Raw genomic sequence first — 16,298 nt, forward strand, 5'->3', positions numbered from 1 at the left:
ACTTATACATTTACAGATAAGAAAGTCGAAATATTAATACATACTAATTATACAAATGCAGCCTCATTTTCATAATTAATGAGAAAAGTTGAGCGTGTTAACGGATCATCATGATTTTTGGTATGGTGATAGCCAAAGGGATGTCTTACATGATGAAATTCTTATTATGCAAATATACAGCTAAAATTTTGCATAATTAACAGCGAAAGTTTGTAAATCCACTTAATCATTATAGGACTTTCGATTTTGTCATATTTGTAGCTGAGAAAGAGCTATATAGATAGCTTAAGTAAAAACTAACATTATGAGATACTAATTATGCAAATTAACAGCTCATTTGCATAATTAACGCATAAAGTTGATAGATCCACTGTATTGCGTGATAGGAATTTCAAACTTGCCACTTGTAACCAAGAAAGATGGCAGACAGTAAGAGGTGTATGTTTGGGTCCCCTAACGTCCTTTTCTTAACTGCAGGAGCCGGTTTAGTTTCAAATTTTGTAAGAGAATAAGTAAACAAGGGATGAAAGGATCATTACGATTTTTGGTGTCCTGATACCTTAAAGGCAACCTAAGCAATATAACATTGTTAACCCTCAAACCACCGTCCTTTTTTTGTGACGTAGATTACCGTATGGGGTCAAAACTGACCCCATAACGTTTTGTACAAATACAGTTTTTTTTCTTAAACTCTTTTAGTGATTTTTATATATGTATAGCTTCATTAATCTATGTTGGACAGTTTGATATGATTAGGTGAGAAAAATTCTTGCTCATTATCATAATTTATGCAAAAGATCATGAGGACCACATTTTGCACTAAAGCTATTCAGACCGGGTAAGGTTTTTTTTTATGCCCGCACCAACTTCAAATCAAATAGCCCCTGAATAGCTTTTGCTAGGGCCACCAAACTTGGTCCCTTTTCAGAAAATGTTGATAGCAAGCAATTTAAGTGAATTAAAAAAGTTAATCATTTTTCATGTCGCCATGGCAACGGAATTCTGACAGGCATATTTATTATATATTCTGACAGGCATATGTATTATATATTTATTTTCCCTTAAACATTCAAGTTTTAAGGTTTTCTTGGCAAATCACAATTGTTCATGACATCTTATAAAATTCAACGTAAGTTTCAAGATTTAATACTCATAATTTATGCTAATTTGATGACGTCATCAGTCAAAATCCAAGATGGCGGTCAATTTAAGCTAAATTACGTCATGGCGTCGTCATATAACATGATAATGGCACAAACGTTTTCACCATAATTTCGTTGCACATATACATCATTCTCTGAAAATTTCGTGATCATACAATAAGTAGTTTAGGCGTGGGTCTCAAAAGTTTGTTAAAAATGCTGGGGTCAGTTTTGACCCCACTGGACCATACATAAACTTTCTATGATAAATTAATCAACAATGAGCCAATCTCGGTAAAAACGTATGAGAAGTCATAAGACATATATACAAACAAACTCATAGAAGGAAATTTGTTTTCAACTAGAAATGTCATAATGTCACGTCTTAATATACGTCTGGGGTCAGTTTTGACCCCATACGGTGGTTTTAGGGTTAAGAGTGGAAATATTCTGAATAAGGCAGTCTGTATAATATTGACATCTAATGCAATATTCTAGCACATTTACATCATTATTTCATAAATTGAGCCGTTACAAACAGCGCGGGAATGAGTTGCACAAGGATTCTAGATCAAGTCCTTATTTTTGGATGGTACAATAATAAGGAATATCCTCGTGCAACTTGTCTCTGGGCTGTTTTTAACCGCTCAAAGTATCAAATTATGATGTAAATGTGAGAATACAGTGCAGTAGATGTCAATATCATGCAGATTGCCTTATTCAGAATATTTCCACTGTGACGCTGTAATATTCCTTAGGTTGCCTTTAAGTGATGGTTGATACAATTCGATATCAAAAATGTAAATAAGGATCTTATTTGTATAATCAATGGCAACACGTTATGAACCAACTCCAAATAAAGAGAATAAAACGTAACGAGTAACACATTTATGTCTACAGACATCATTCTACATAACAAACCTGGTTTATTTGGCAAAGGTATGTGTTCGTGTAACTCATGTTAACCTTGTCTTTTTTTTTGTATGTACCGTCTTGATATTTAGGTTGCTCATTGGACAATGAAAAGTTAACCAATCGGATGTTGCGTTTACAGTAATGCCGACGAAGAAATTCTGTTCAGTCACTGACAAGGCAGTGTTGACAACATCAAACGTTGTTTTGAAACCATATACCTCGTCTTGTATTTTCTTTGCTTTCTTTCTTGCATCATTTCCTGTATGCCAAACCTTAGTTGACGAATTAGTCCCAGCGTCCTGGATCTTGTTAATGAAGTTATTTGGTACGTGGGAATTCTTTTATTCTAGTTCATAGTAAGGTTATAGTGTATTGTCAGAGTTTGCTTTTATGCTTTTTAATTTTCTTGCTATCTCTGTGAGCCACAAAATAACATATCAAAATTTCAATATAGGTTAGTCTATGTTTGATGTATGGTTATTGGTTTTGTACCTCTTCAAATCTTTCTGCGTTGCTTGATGAAGGGCTTGTGATCCGCTAAACATTTTATGTTTTCAAAATTGAAAAAAAAAACACTATATGTAGTTAAACCTTTTTAACTCTTTAATTAATACCAAAATTTTTCAAAAGAATTTTCGATAAGTCCCCAAGACTTTTGGCAATTACGAAGCATCTATTTCATAAATTAAACCAAAAATTAAAGTTGACATAGCAAAAATGCCTAGAATTACCCAACCAAACTCTAATCTATAGGTTCGTATTGCGAGATAATGAATGCCTTAGATAATGTCAAAAATTCTGATTACAAAAAAAAAATGTTTCCATTGAAATTAAAAATTCGACTCTTTGATTGCCTTGTCAGAAAACAGTACTTATGGTGGTATCTGATAAAATCCTTAAATATCTCTTTACATCTGGTAGTGTCCTTAAGTTGCATCCTTACAAATTTCTGCAAAAGACAATATTAATCAGTAAGCGTTGATAAATAATCTCTGCTATGATAGTATATGACGTCATGCATATTTAAGATGGGTCCACTATCTTGAATCCGAAAACTTGAATTTTCAAAAATACAATCTGTTGTCATCAAACAATCGCAATCGAAAAAGTTATCGTAAAGATGCTCATAAACGTCCATCTGAACGTCTTTCATAAACAACTTCGACTTTTTTTTTACTCAGACGGCGAATTCCCAATAAAGGTTTCTTATCGATGTTTAAGTGTTATAAGAGTTCTGTTGTCCAAAGCCGACGCAACGACATCAAAATGACGTCATCAAATGAGGTCATATTTAGTTTAGCTATGCGCCATCTTGGATTTATCAACCTTAAATGTCTTAAGATATTTTTTTTCAACATATAACGCTAAATTCCCATGAAAATGGATTCAAAACATTCACATGAATGTTTCTGTAAGAAAATACACTGTAGTGATTAAATCTGAGTGAAAAAGAGCTGGTTATACTTTTCATCATGATATTGTCGGCCATCTTGGATTTTGACCAATTACGCCAACTCATTAGCGTAATCTATGAATACATACTTATAGATGTTCAACTAAGATGTGTTATATATTAAAGATATATAAAAAGAAGTTAAATTTAGGAAGAAAATCTTAAAATCCTATTGTTTAAACCAAGATTAGCGATTTTTCTAAAAGTCGCCTTTCAGAAACCCGTTGCCATGGCAACACGAAAAATTATAATCTTACTCTATTTCTAATTGTTGCCAGCAATATTCTAGAAAAGTCACCAACTTTGGTTGTTCTAGCACAAGCCGTTTGGGAGCTATACGACGCCACAGTTGCAGGCACTTTGGCATTTTAAACCCCCCCCCCCCAGTCTGGATAGGGTTCAATTTAAAACCTTACCCTACATAACAGGGAAATTTTGCGAAATCATTGTTTTTATCCGACACGATATGAGGCTATTTTGTAAAGTGACTACTAACAGCGAGCATTCGGGTTTGGACTATTGATCTAGACTTTCAAATTGTATACCATGTGTCAGATATTTTTTTCTAGATAGGTTCCATGTTATATAATGCATCATAATACCCCCAGTGAGAGTCGTCATGCTTCATCAAAAACAAAACAAAAACGAAATAAATTTCGATTTTTTTTTTATTACGTAATTTTTTTCTCATTTTTCTATAAAGCATAATGACTCTCTGCATTATATAACATATATATGGTATTATGATTCATTATGTTACATCGTTATGTAACAACATTATGTAACAATTAAACACATCTAAAAAATATCTGACACATAGGTATAAAAGTTGAAAGTCAAAAAGCATCATTCCAAACCCAAATGCTCTGTCAAAGTAGACTATGCTCGCTGTTTATTACAGTCCCTGGATTAAAAATATCGTATTTGATATTTCCTTATGAATGACCATAACAGCAACACAACCTTACAGCAGCTTACAACGTTTGTTGGATATAGAAGGCCATAGCCGAAAAATACCACAGACATACTGCATTCAGTATAGCACATGTCGGTTACAGGAGAATATACATATAGAAAATATATAACTAGTTATCATTTACTTGGACAAAAAAATGGTATGTAGACGAAATCTTGTGGATATTTTATGTTATAATAATATGGTCCTGTTTTACACTTGTATAGGAAACAACACAACATGGCAGCCAGGCAAATACCTTATCAGGAACATGAAGAGAAGAATAATGAGCGTGGAAAGGATTTAACTAGAACAGCAAATGAAAGTGATTTCTGCAAGGAGAGTAATTTCTGCAAGGAGTCGAAACATCTAACAAGTTTAAAGACACACATCCAGAGTAACCTTCCTGTGCTGCCATATGTTAATGACCGGTGTAATCAACAATTCAGCCAGCTGAGCCACCTTAATACGCATATAAAAACTCACCTTGGAGAGAAACCATACATGTGTGATGAGTGCAGCAAGAAGTTTAGCACATTGTCTAATTTGAAGATACACATTAGAAAACACACCGGTGAAAAACCATACCGTTGCATGGAGTGCAAAAGGAATTTCGCGAGCCTCAATGTTCTAAAGATACACATGAGAATTCACAGCGGTGAAAAACCGTATAAGTGTGAAACATGCAAGGCATGTTTTACTCAGCTCGTTCACCTAAAGGATCACATAAGGACACATACGGGTGAGAGGCCCTACAAGTGTAAATATTGCAGCAGGCAGTTCAGGCACTCCAATGTTCTGGTGACACACATGAGGATACACACAGGAGAAAGACCTTACGGGTGTAAATACTGTGGCAAAACGTTTTGCCAATCAACTCAGCTAAAGGTACATATACGAAAACACACAGGGGAAAAGCCATACATATGTGGCAATTGCATCAAACAATTCACCACTCTATCTAATTTGAAGAGACACATGAGGATTCATACCAGCTAGAGACCGATTGCAAGTAACATATGTCGCTTTATTATAACTCCAGATCGCGTTCTCTTGTGTGTTTTTTTTCAAACGTTTATATTTGAACCTATAGTAATGTTCTTTAGCCACAACCAAGAAGTACTTGGCCTGACCAGGATAAGTTAATCAACCACTTGGTAACGGTCTGTGATGATCTGCGTGCAAAACACCCCCACATTGGTCTTGCCTTTCTTGGGAACTTCAACAGAACAGACATCTCGGAGCTCTGCAGCGGAGGTATCCTGTCACATATGGTAAATAACAACACAAAGGGCGATGTAGTGTTGGATCTAATAATAAGAAACATGAGAGACAAGTACCATCGTCCTACAATCCTTCCACCGGTGGGTCTCAGCGACCGCTCGTCAGTCCTTTGTTCTCCTGTTGTAAAAACTGGTGACAACAAGACCACGAAGAAGACTGTTCGATTGTTGGTGAAGCAGAAATGCATGAGTTTGGGAAGTGGATCCTAAAACTGTTAAACAAGGGTCTGAAGTGCGAGTTAATTCATTTGGTTTGCGACTTCATTTCCGATAGGAATCAGTGTTTTCGGTACCGTAGTGTGCTGTCCAGTTGGAAACTTCTCTCATGTGGTGTTGCTTAGGGTACCATACTCGGTCCCATCCTGTTTCTGACTCTTATTGGCGATGCCACAGGAAACTCCAACATCCCTTCGCGGAAGTACGTGGATTTCATGGATCTGCTGGAGACCAGAGCCCTCCACAAGCCTTCCACGTACACTTCAACATAAGCTGGACGAGCTACATGCATGGTCTACCAGCAACCACATGCTGTTGAACAGTGACAAGTGCCTCACCATGCATGTGACCTTCTGTCGTAACTATCCACTACTCCCACCACTCCTGATTCGTGACACACCTTTAACTGCTGTTCCTAGTCTTAAAGTTCTTGGACAACACATCTAAAAAGATCTGCGATGGGACAAATAGGTTGACCAAATGCTGAAGTCTGCATCGAGGAAGCTCTAGTTCCTCAAACGGTTAAGGAAGTTTGCTCTGCCACCAGCTGACTTAACAACAATTTACACTGGCATGTCAGGTCTATCCCTAAATATGCGGCCCCTGCATGGTCACCTGGGCTGACACGCACCAAATCTGATAACTGGGGAGAATCCAGAAGCGAGCGTGCTGCGCTGCATCATCTTAGGCAACAGCTACGTAAGCTCTCTTCTTGTACTGAAAATACTCGGACTTTTGACCCTAGCAGAGGGAAGGGAGCAGCTCTGTCTCAAGTTTGCACGGTCGTTGCAGAACTAGGAATACAGAGAATGGCTGCCTGCAACTAGAGTCCAGGTCTCGGGACGAGCCACAAGAGATAGCCACAAGCTGAACGGTCTGAAGTCTAGAACAAGCCGATATAGCAACTCACCGATTCCTTACACGTGCAGTCTGCTCAATGCATCTCGACCATAATACCTACATTAGTCATTGTCATATCAATGTCACCAAAATAATACTCCCCTGTTATCAGACGATCGTCCAAAGGAAATTTTAATCTATGTATATATGTATATAGTACTTATTCCTAGTAACGTATAATATTTGACTCTTTTTACCGTGTGTTTCAAATGTAAATTGAATAAAATTCAGTGTTCCTACTGCAAATTTTCAATTAAGTCATCACCATCACCATCATCGACTTTTTGTATACTCTGGCAAAGACAGTCAACATGCGAATGGAGTAGCGCTCATGATTAACAAACAAGCAACCAAAGCACTCTCGGTTGAGCTAAGGCGGACGAGGGACGCTCGATCCGTGTTCGAGTTGTGGCGGCTGCCCCCTTGTCCAGCCGAATTCGAATGATGCTCGATGATGTTCTATCACGTAATTCGAACCGAACGCGCGTTCGAACCTGTGGTTATTTGCGACCATTCAATGTAAACACGCACCGCAAGGACCTTTTATCATTGGTGGATGCCTGTTCGGATCAGGCTGATATTTACGGCTTTCTGCCCAACTCAAAGAAGATTATTGATCTTTATAGTACTCAAGTTTTACTTATTATCCCTTTCTTTTCATAATTGTCCGAGGGTATTTTGTGTAATCATTTAATGTTTTTAACCCTCAAACCCTCGAGTAGGGTTCATTTGGACCCCTGGCATGTATTTTGAAGTGCCATTTGAACATCTTTGATCGGAAGAAAAAAACCTTTGGTGAATTTGTCAGTCAATATCGGCTACACCTTCTCCTTAGTTTTTACGAAGATTAGTACAATTTTTTGGAAACTATAAAGAAAGTCTGTGTTCAGTCCGTCTGGAGTCCAAACGGACCCCAGCAGTTTTTAAAACAAACTTTTGATACTAACTCCCTAAGTACTTATCATATGACCACCAACACTTTAGAGAGAAAAAAAAATGTTAAACTAAATCCTCGGAAAAACTTATTTGTCATTACCATATATTCTCTGACGACATTATGGTGTCATTTAGCTCATACGACCCCCCCCCCCCCCCTTCGTATTTTCAAAACGGCTTACTGTACGATCACCAGATTTGCAGAAGGGGTGGCGCTTATCGAGTTTTAGAATTCCTAAAATTTTCATAGCATTATGACGTGACATGACGTAATTATAACGTCATTAATTGATATTTTTGGTTAAAACGGGGAATTCCCATAATACCTAAATATCTCACTCAAAAAGTCACCAATAAAGGTTTGTTATTAATATGCAAGTGTTATAAGTTTTCTGTTGTCAACAGCCGACGGAATGACGTCATAATGACGTCATATATAGTTTAGCTATCCGCCATCTTGGATTATCAACCTTAAATTTTTTAAGATACATTTCATCAACATATAACTCTAAAACCCCATGAAAATGGATTAAAAACGTTCACATGAATGTTTTCTGCAATAAAATACCAAGTAATGATGAAATCTGAGTGAAAATAAGCTTGTTATGCTTCTAGTCATGATATTGTCGGCCGTCTTGGATTTTGACCAATTATGTCATCTCATTAGCATATTTGATGAATATTTAATTATAAATTTTCAACTGTAGATATTGTGTTGGATATTTAAGATATATATAAAGAAGTTTAGTTTAGCAAGAAAATCCTAAAATCCCATTGTTTAAACCAAAATTAGTAATTTTTGTAAAATTTCCCTTTCAGAAACCCGTTGCCATGGCAACACGAAATATAATAAACTTACTCAATTTTTAAGTTGTTGCCTACAATATTTTTAGAAAACTCACTAACTTTGGTTGTTCTAGCACAAGCCGTTTGGGAGCTAAAGGAGGTCAAAGTTGGCGCAGGCACTTTTAGCCCCCCCGCCCCTCCCCCAGTCTGTATAGGGTTAAGCCAACAGAGCTTATTTAACGGGAGCCCCCCAATAATATCCACAAGTTAACCTGAAACTCTCAGAATGGACACACCATTAACCAAATTGACCATGTTATGGTGATAAAGAAGTGTCAGAGTTCCATACTGGACGTGAGAGTCTACCATGGAGCAGATGTTGGCAGCGACCATCATGTGGTAGTGCTTGGCGCATTTTAGTAGGTGACCAGAACCTCTGGTTTTGTCTGGTTTTCGCGCGTTCGCAGCTGTATCTATATGTTCCCATTGTCTGAATTCTATGTAGTTTGGCAGGTCCTCTGTACTGAGGTTGACGATGATGCACGTGGATTTTTTGGCGGCAGGTGGTTTTATTATGGATGTTATAAAAATAACACCCCTACAAAATGTTCATCTTCCGGTGTATTGGTCCAGATTCCCTGTATGTGGGTCATGCGGTAATTGATATTGTCAAGAAGATACGTGGTTTTATCTGATCGTCAAAGTTAAGTCGCGTTCGCACCTATAACTGCATGTTCCCGTTGTCGCATATGTACGTTGTTTGGCAAGTCCTCTGCACTGAGGTTGACGATGATGAACGTTGTTTTTTTTTCTCGGCTGCCGGTTTTATTACGGATGTTATGAAAATAACACCCCTACAAAATGTTCATCTTCCGGTGTATTGGTCCAGATCCCCTGTATATGGGTCATGCGGTAATTGATATTGTCAAGCAGATACGTGGTTTTATCTGATCGTCAAAGTTAATTCGCGTTCGCACCTGTAACTGCATGTTCCCGTTGTCGCATACGTACGTTGTTTGGCAAGTCCTCTGCACTGAGGTTGACGATGATGCACGTTGTTTTTTTTCGCGGCTGATGGTTTTATTATGGATGTATAAAAATATCACCCCTACAATTTGTTCGTCTTGTGGTGTTTTGGTCCAGAGCCGCTTTGTGTGAGCCTTGCCATAATGAAATATTGCAAGCAGATGCGTCATGTTTTCTTGTCGTCAAACGCGCGTTCGCACCTGTATCTGTAGTTTCCGTTGTCGTATACGTTTGTGGTTTGGCAGGTTCTCTGCACAGTGTTAGACGATGACGCACGGTGTTTTTTTGTCGCGCTAGTTGCTTTCATTATGGATGTAATAATGTCAGATATCACCCCTTGAAATTGTACGTTTCACGATGTATTGGTCCAAGTCTGCTTGTTCAAGCAGATGCGTGATATGTACATCAATTTTACGCGCGTTTTCATCTATATTTGCATATTTCCGTTGTCGTTTTATCACGTTTACGTGCGGTCGTATTTGTATATGTATGTTCTCTGTCTGAATTGTATGTGGTTTGTCAGGTCCGCTATGTACACTGAGGTTGTCGATGATGCACGTAGGTTTGTTTTGGCGGTGTGTTTCGGTTCTGGGCCGCTTTGACAGTTGTTCACCTTTCTCGAAATATGTTGGATATTTATTTTACCATTCACACATGTTGCTAAAAAATTGTCAACATCTGTGACCAGCTGTGGCCCGCTGTGACGAGCTGTTCATGTTGTCAACAGCTGCGACCAGCTGGTCATGATGTGTATTATAACAACGATCTACTTTGAATATGACAGTATCACCTATTTACGGTAATTCTAAATAGCTGCGGGCCAATCGCCATTTACGCTTTAAATTAACATGGTTGGTACCTATATTATGATAATGCTGTCTTCATTTATACTTGTACCTCAAGTACTTGTCTGTTCCTGCAAGCAAGAAGGATTGGCGGCCTATCTCCCTTATCTCGACCCTCGGAAAGGTACAAGAAAGGCTTGTGCTGAACAGATTTCTACCGATTATGAAGCCCTGGATACGGGATCAGTATGCCTACATGCCAAAAGCTTCGACCACTGTCGCTCTTCTGAAAGTGTACCAGTCCTGGTTGCAAAGTTTAGACACCAAGAAGACATCAATAGTCCGTGTGCTCCTGGCTGATATGTCAAAGGCTTTTGACAGAGTCGACCACGGAATACTGCTACAACATCTGGATGCCCGTGGTACGCCCCCTAGGATGCTTGCTTGGATCTCCAGCTATCTATCCAGCGAACCCAACGCGTGGTCGCCAACAACCAGTACAGCAGTTGGCGCGTTGTCACCTCTGGGGTCCCCCAAGGTGGGGTGCTATCCCCTTACCTATTTCTTGTGTACATGTCTACAAGAACCACCAAGTATGAGACCACCGATAACACCGGCTACGCTGATGATATTGGTCTGTCTCGCACCATCCCCTGTGATGCTGTCGAGACTGATGACACCATGCAACAAGAAGCCTCACAACTGGACTCCTGGACAGCGGACAAAAACATGATCATGAATGGGGACAAATCCTACGAACTCAGACTGTGCTTCTCCAAACACCCTCCCGAGCCCCCTCCCCTTACTCTTGGGGGGAAAATAGTGACAGTGGTTGACTGTGCGACTTACCTGGGTTTTAACCCTATTCAGACCGGGCTTTTTTGGTCATCCCTGGACCGGGGGGGGGGGCTTTTGAGGCCCTCCACTTTGAAGTCCTATAACTCTAAAACGACGTGCCGTAGGGCCACTAAATTTTTAGGACATGATATCGACATAATATCTGACAAGTATTTGACGTTTGACGTTACGTTGACGTAAGATGACGTAATGATGACGTCATCAATTTGATTATATTGGCCGGACCCATGAAAAAAGGGTATTCTCAGAAAACTTCAAGTTATTCTACAAAAATGTAACAACAAGTGCAGATAACAGAATAATAATGTTTATTACGACTTGCGTTGCCAATAGCAACATCAATGACGTCAAAATGACGTCATAAAATGGCGTCATACACATCTAAGATACCAGTTGGACTCCGCCATATTATATCCATCACCTTGAATTTTTAAAAATACTTTTTTTGCAACAAATAATCACAAAGGGCAATGGAAATAGACTAAATACATTCATTTAGATGTTTTTTGATGAAAAAATACCAGGTAGTTATAAATTTTAAGGGATAATTAACTCGTTAATCTTGATCTGGCCATACGGTCCGCCATCTTGGATTTTGGGCTGATGACGTCATCAAATTAGCATAATTTATGCATATATAATTATGAAAGATATGCTAGATAATATAAGATTTTATTTATGTAACAAAATAGCAGTAATATAGCAAATAAATGTGAAAAATACATTGTTAGAACCAAAAATAGTGATTTTTGGCAAAACAGCCTGTCAACAAACGGTTGCCATGGCAACACGAAAATATGGAAAATTTTTCAAACTTCGTAAAATTGTTGCCAACAATATTTTAGGAAAACTCACCAAATTTGGTGGCCCTAGCGTAAGCCGTTCTGGCGTTATAGGACATCAAAGTAGGCGCGGGCCTCAAAAGCCCCCCCCCCCCCCCGGTCTGAATAGGGTTAAGGTACATTCCAACCTCAGATGGGACAGCCATATCACACATGTGACAACGAAGGGCTCCAAACGACTACACTTTCTCCGCTTACTGGCCAAGGGCGGCATGCCTCCTGAAGACCTGTTAACCGTCTACACTACTCTGGTGAGGCCAGTGTTGGAATATGCCCACGTTGTTTTCGTTGGATGCACTGAGTCTCAAAGGAACACTCTCGAACGCGTACAGAAACGAGCTCTGCGTATCATCTACGGACACAGCAGCAATCCAGCGTCGTTAGCTCCCTTGCCCACCCTGCAGTCCAGACGAGAAAACGCTGCAAGATCGCTATACACGCAGATGCTGGCCAGTGACCATCCTTTGCACTTCATGGTCCCTGACGACAGGGAGGTTGCGACAGGACGAACATTGCGTAACTCCAGTCACCGAACACTACCTAAATGCAGGACCGAAAGACTCAAACGATCATTCTTGTACCGAGCCACAGTGCTCCACAACAACTCGTTTTAATCTAATCCTACAGACAGTTTGAAATGTTCACAAAGTGCAATTTCTAATTCTTTTGAAAATGAATGACTACATATGTTTGTATTCTATATGTACGTAGTTTTTAAGCATGTTTCATATGTCAATTTGTCTCCTCCGTTTACGATTTTAACACCTCGATTTTAAACACTGTAAATTAGCGACCTATTCAGATCATGTCTACATGCATATGTACATGAAATCTGCTACGCTGAATAAATTCTTTGATTGATTAATTGAATCAGTTTCTTGTCCGACCTCCTTTACAGTGTGGCTGTGAGTTGACTTTTCGGTCTTTTGTGTGACGCTGAATTCCGCGTGTTGTTCAATATTACTTTATGCCTGACACTGCAGTTGATGGTACGTAACTGATTTTTCTTGCACTATGCTGTTTTCCCCTTGCTCCGGCATCGTGCCTTTATTATTGAGGTTGGGATCACATATTATAGTAAAAAATAATTTGCGTGGTTGGTAGCCATATGCCTTTATGGTTAGAACGTGTAAAGTCGTTGGAAAGTTGCCACAACATCTTACAATTCGCGTTGCTCAATAGGTAGTGTTTGCTCTCTACGTTATAATGGGGACATGGATGTGCGGTTTCATAGATTCATCAATGAGATTGGAGGAGACAGGAAATGTGGTGTCAGCATCGCTCATTGTGTGCACCTGACACCGGATGTTTAATGAAGAATCACAACTGGATTTCAGTAAACCTATGCCATGTTCAGGACCGTAGGGAGAGTAGCGAACAGTAATAGAACACACAAAATCCCCATCAAATCTCACAGCTAGGCCGTCACCATCCTGAATATAACGATCAACACCGGAGGGCATTGACCAAGGTACGTACCTGCTTCATACACAGACATCACGAGCAAAATTACATATACCAACTATTCAACACCATGATTAAATACATAAAGAATATAAGCAAACAACAAGCAAAAAGAACATAACAACCAACAAAATACCAAACCGACGTCACAGACTATGTTACCTACGGTCACTTGTTAAAATTATAATGGCTAAGGTTGACAATACACGAAACAACGTCACAGATGCCAAGAGTGTAGTGTCCATATAACTCAATTATTTCTTATTGAACATTTTTGGAAACAAATTAAACTGCGTAATTTTAATTTATTTTTATGATTTAGTATTCATAATTTATGCCATTTTGATTACGTCATGGGTCAAAGTCCAAGGTGTCGGACATTGTCATAATGAATGGTAAATGCATGCTATTTTTACAGAAATTCAATCAAAATCTTTCATCTTCTTACAAAATACAATCACTTGAACCTTTTTAGTCCAATTCAATTGGGTGTCGCGGTTTTATGTAAATAAAAACGTATTTTACAAAATTCGAAAAAAAAAATCCGATAATGCAATGTACTCTGTGTTCAGTGAACCATTCAAAGCATCTTGCATAAATGTTTGATCTCTTGCAATCCCTTCTTCTAACTCCTGTAAGGTTTAAATGACTTACTATAAGACAACAAAAAATTATGTAGACTAAAAAAATTCAGTATTATGAGATATTCCACGCTATTATAACGTAGTATGACGTCATCATTACGTCGGACATGTTAAAAATACCGCCAAGTTTAATTCAAGGATAGAAGTTTTCTACAGGGACATTGTAAATAGAATAAAAACTGTCATTTGAACGTTTGTCGTTAGAAAATAAGATCTAGTCACAAATGTAAAGGATAATGGATTTAAATTTTAAAAAAAGGAATATATAATCAGGTAAAAATGGAATTACCTAATACATATTGGGGGCCCACGCGGACCCCTTGTATACTGTTTGGGGTTTATATTAATGCAATGGTAGGAGTTCTCTATCAGATATGTACTTCACTCATTATGAAACTGTAATTTGTGATTTATACAGATCAATTTTTAAAATGAAAAAAAAAAACGGGTTTGCCGGAGGGGGACGATCACTGAAGAGGGCGAGATATGGAGGCGAAATCAATAGTGATCTTGCCCGGGGTTGAGGCGGCGTCGCAAGCGATTTCCCCCACCGGGCACTGTGGAGCTACAGATGGTAATACTTCGGTTTACTATTAAAAAAAACACGCTAAATCCTGATTATTGCTTACTACCATTTAATAATTTGGTATCCAAGACCTGTTGTCATTTTGACAGTTTATAGGATTAGGTCAGATAAGAAGACACACACACAAGCTAACAAGTATTTTGATGAGTAAGACATCACAGGTTTCTAAAGCTTATATAAAATATGAATGGCTCATGAAAACACAGCCTAATGTAAGCCCGTCACCATGTTTGTTATCATTACTGATACTGATTAGAATATTTGTTTAGCGCGGTTAGAGTAGAAATGCTCACAGAACACATTTGACTCCAATTAAATACATATACACTCTATCTGATGAATAAAAATGTGTCCAAAAAACAAGAAAGTAATATTGGCCTCCTTCTTCTATTTCCTCGCGAAGACGTTTACAAAATGTGGTATTTGTATTATTTTGCAGTTTACTTGAAGGACTTGAAGTATAATCCACAACATTTATAAAATGCAAGTTTAAACAACACCGGGAGTGGATAAAACGTTTAGAAGTCATATCCTTTAAACATCCATCTGAGTACAGTGCCTCGCTTCTTTTCGTAATTCGACAGTCTTTTTTTTCATTTTTGCATCGGTCGCATTTGTAGTTATCCCTGGTTTTGAATAATATACTTTTTGTTTGTTGTTAACACTAGGACGGGCACAAAAGTCAACACTACAGATACGTGGTGACAAATAAAACAATTACTGCTCAGAGTTTAGGATGGCACCAATTAGTTTCCATGTTTGCTGCTGTATCAACAAACTCAAAAGTGTCATATAGGTGTCGAATTTATGGTTATAAAATAATGAATAAATACAGTTTTTTTAAATATAATAGATTTGATTATAATGATCTAAACGCTACTTTAAGCGCATTTGTTTTGAAGTCCTTATTCAGTGTTTCATATATGTGCATGTTTCGTGTGTTGCCGAAATCATGGTTAACTACACCAATAGGATGATTTAGATCATGAACTGTACACAGGAACGGGTTTCCAACTGTTGCATAACTACTGACTGAAATTATTTTCAACCTCAATATGTGCCACGGACCAGCATTCTGTACGCGTAAAAACAATGGCATTAGCTTAGACTGCACTGCCGTTTTAGAAATTGAGTGTGAGCAATTAACGTACGAGAAGGAACCGGTGCCTAATTGGGATGCAAAAGACAGGAGTTTCACTGGGTGGCAATTATCATCAAACTTATGTATATTGCTAAGCTATGAGGTACTACTTGCTTCATTACAATATTTAACCCTATCCTATCGCGCCAACATTTGACGACGTATAACTCCCAAACGTGTTGTTGAACAACCAAACTTGGTGACTTTCCCTCAAATAATGTTTGCAAACATTTACAGAAAGAAAGAAACTAATAAAGCTATAAAATAGTTATAGTTTTCGTGTTGCCATGGCAACGGGTTTCTGAAAGGCATATTTTACAAAAATCACTAATTTTGGTAAACGAAGGGATTTTAGGATTCTCTTGC

General features: G+C 38.3%; 1 protein-coding gene across 1 annotated transcript in view; it reads right to left on the reverse strand.

Annotated features, from left to right (window-relative positions):
* LOC118410961 (homeobox-containing protein 1-like) overlaps positions 1 to 16,298 on the reverse strand; it is a 1,064,572-nt gene that overhangs the window by 860,142 nt on the left and 188,132 nt on the right. The window lies entirely within an intron of this gene.

The sequence above is a fragment of the Branchiostoma floridae genome, chromosome 1 (genome assembly GCF_000003815.2).
Source record: "Branchiostoma floridae strain S238N-H82 chromosome 1, Bfl_VNyyK, whole genome shotgun sequence".
Lineage (NCBI taxonomy): Eukaryota > Metazoa > Chordata > Leptocardii > Amphioxiformes > Branchiostomatidae > Branchiostoma > Branchiostoma floridae.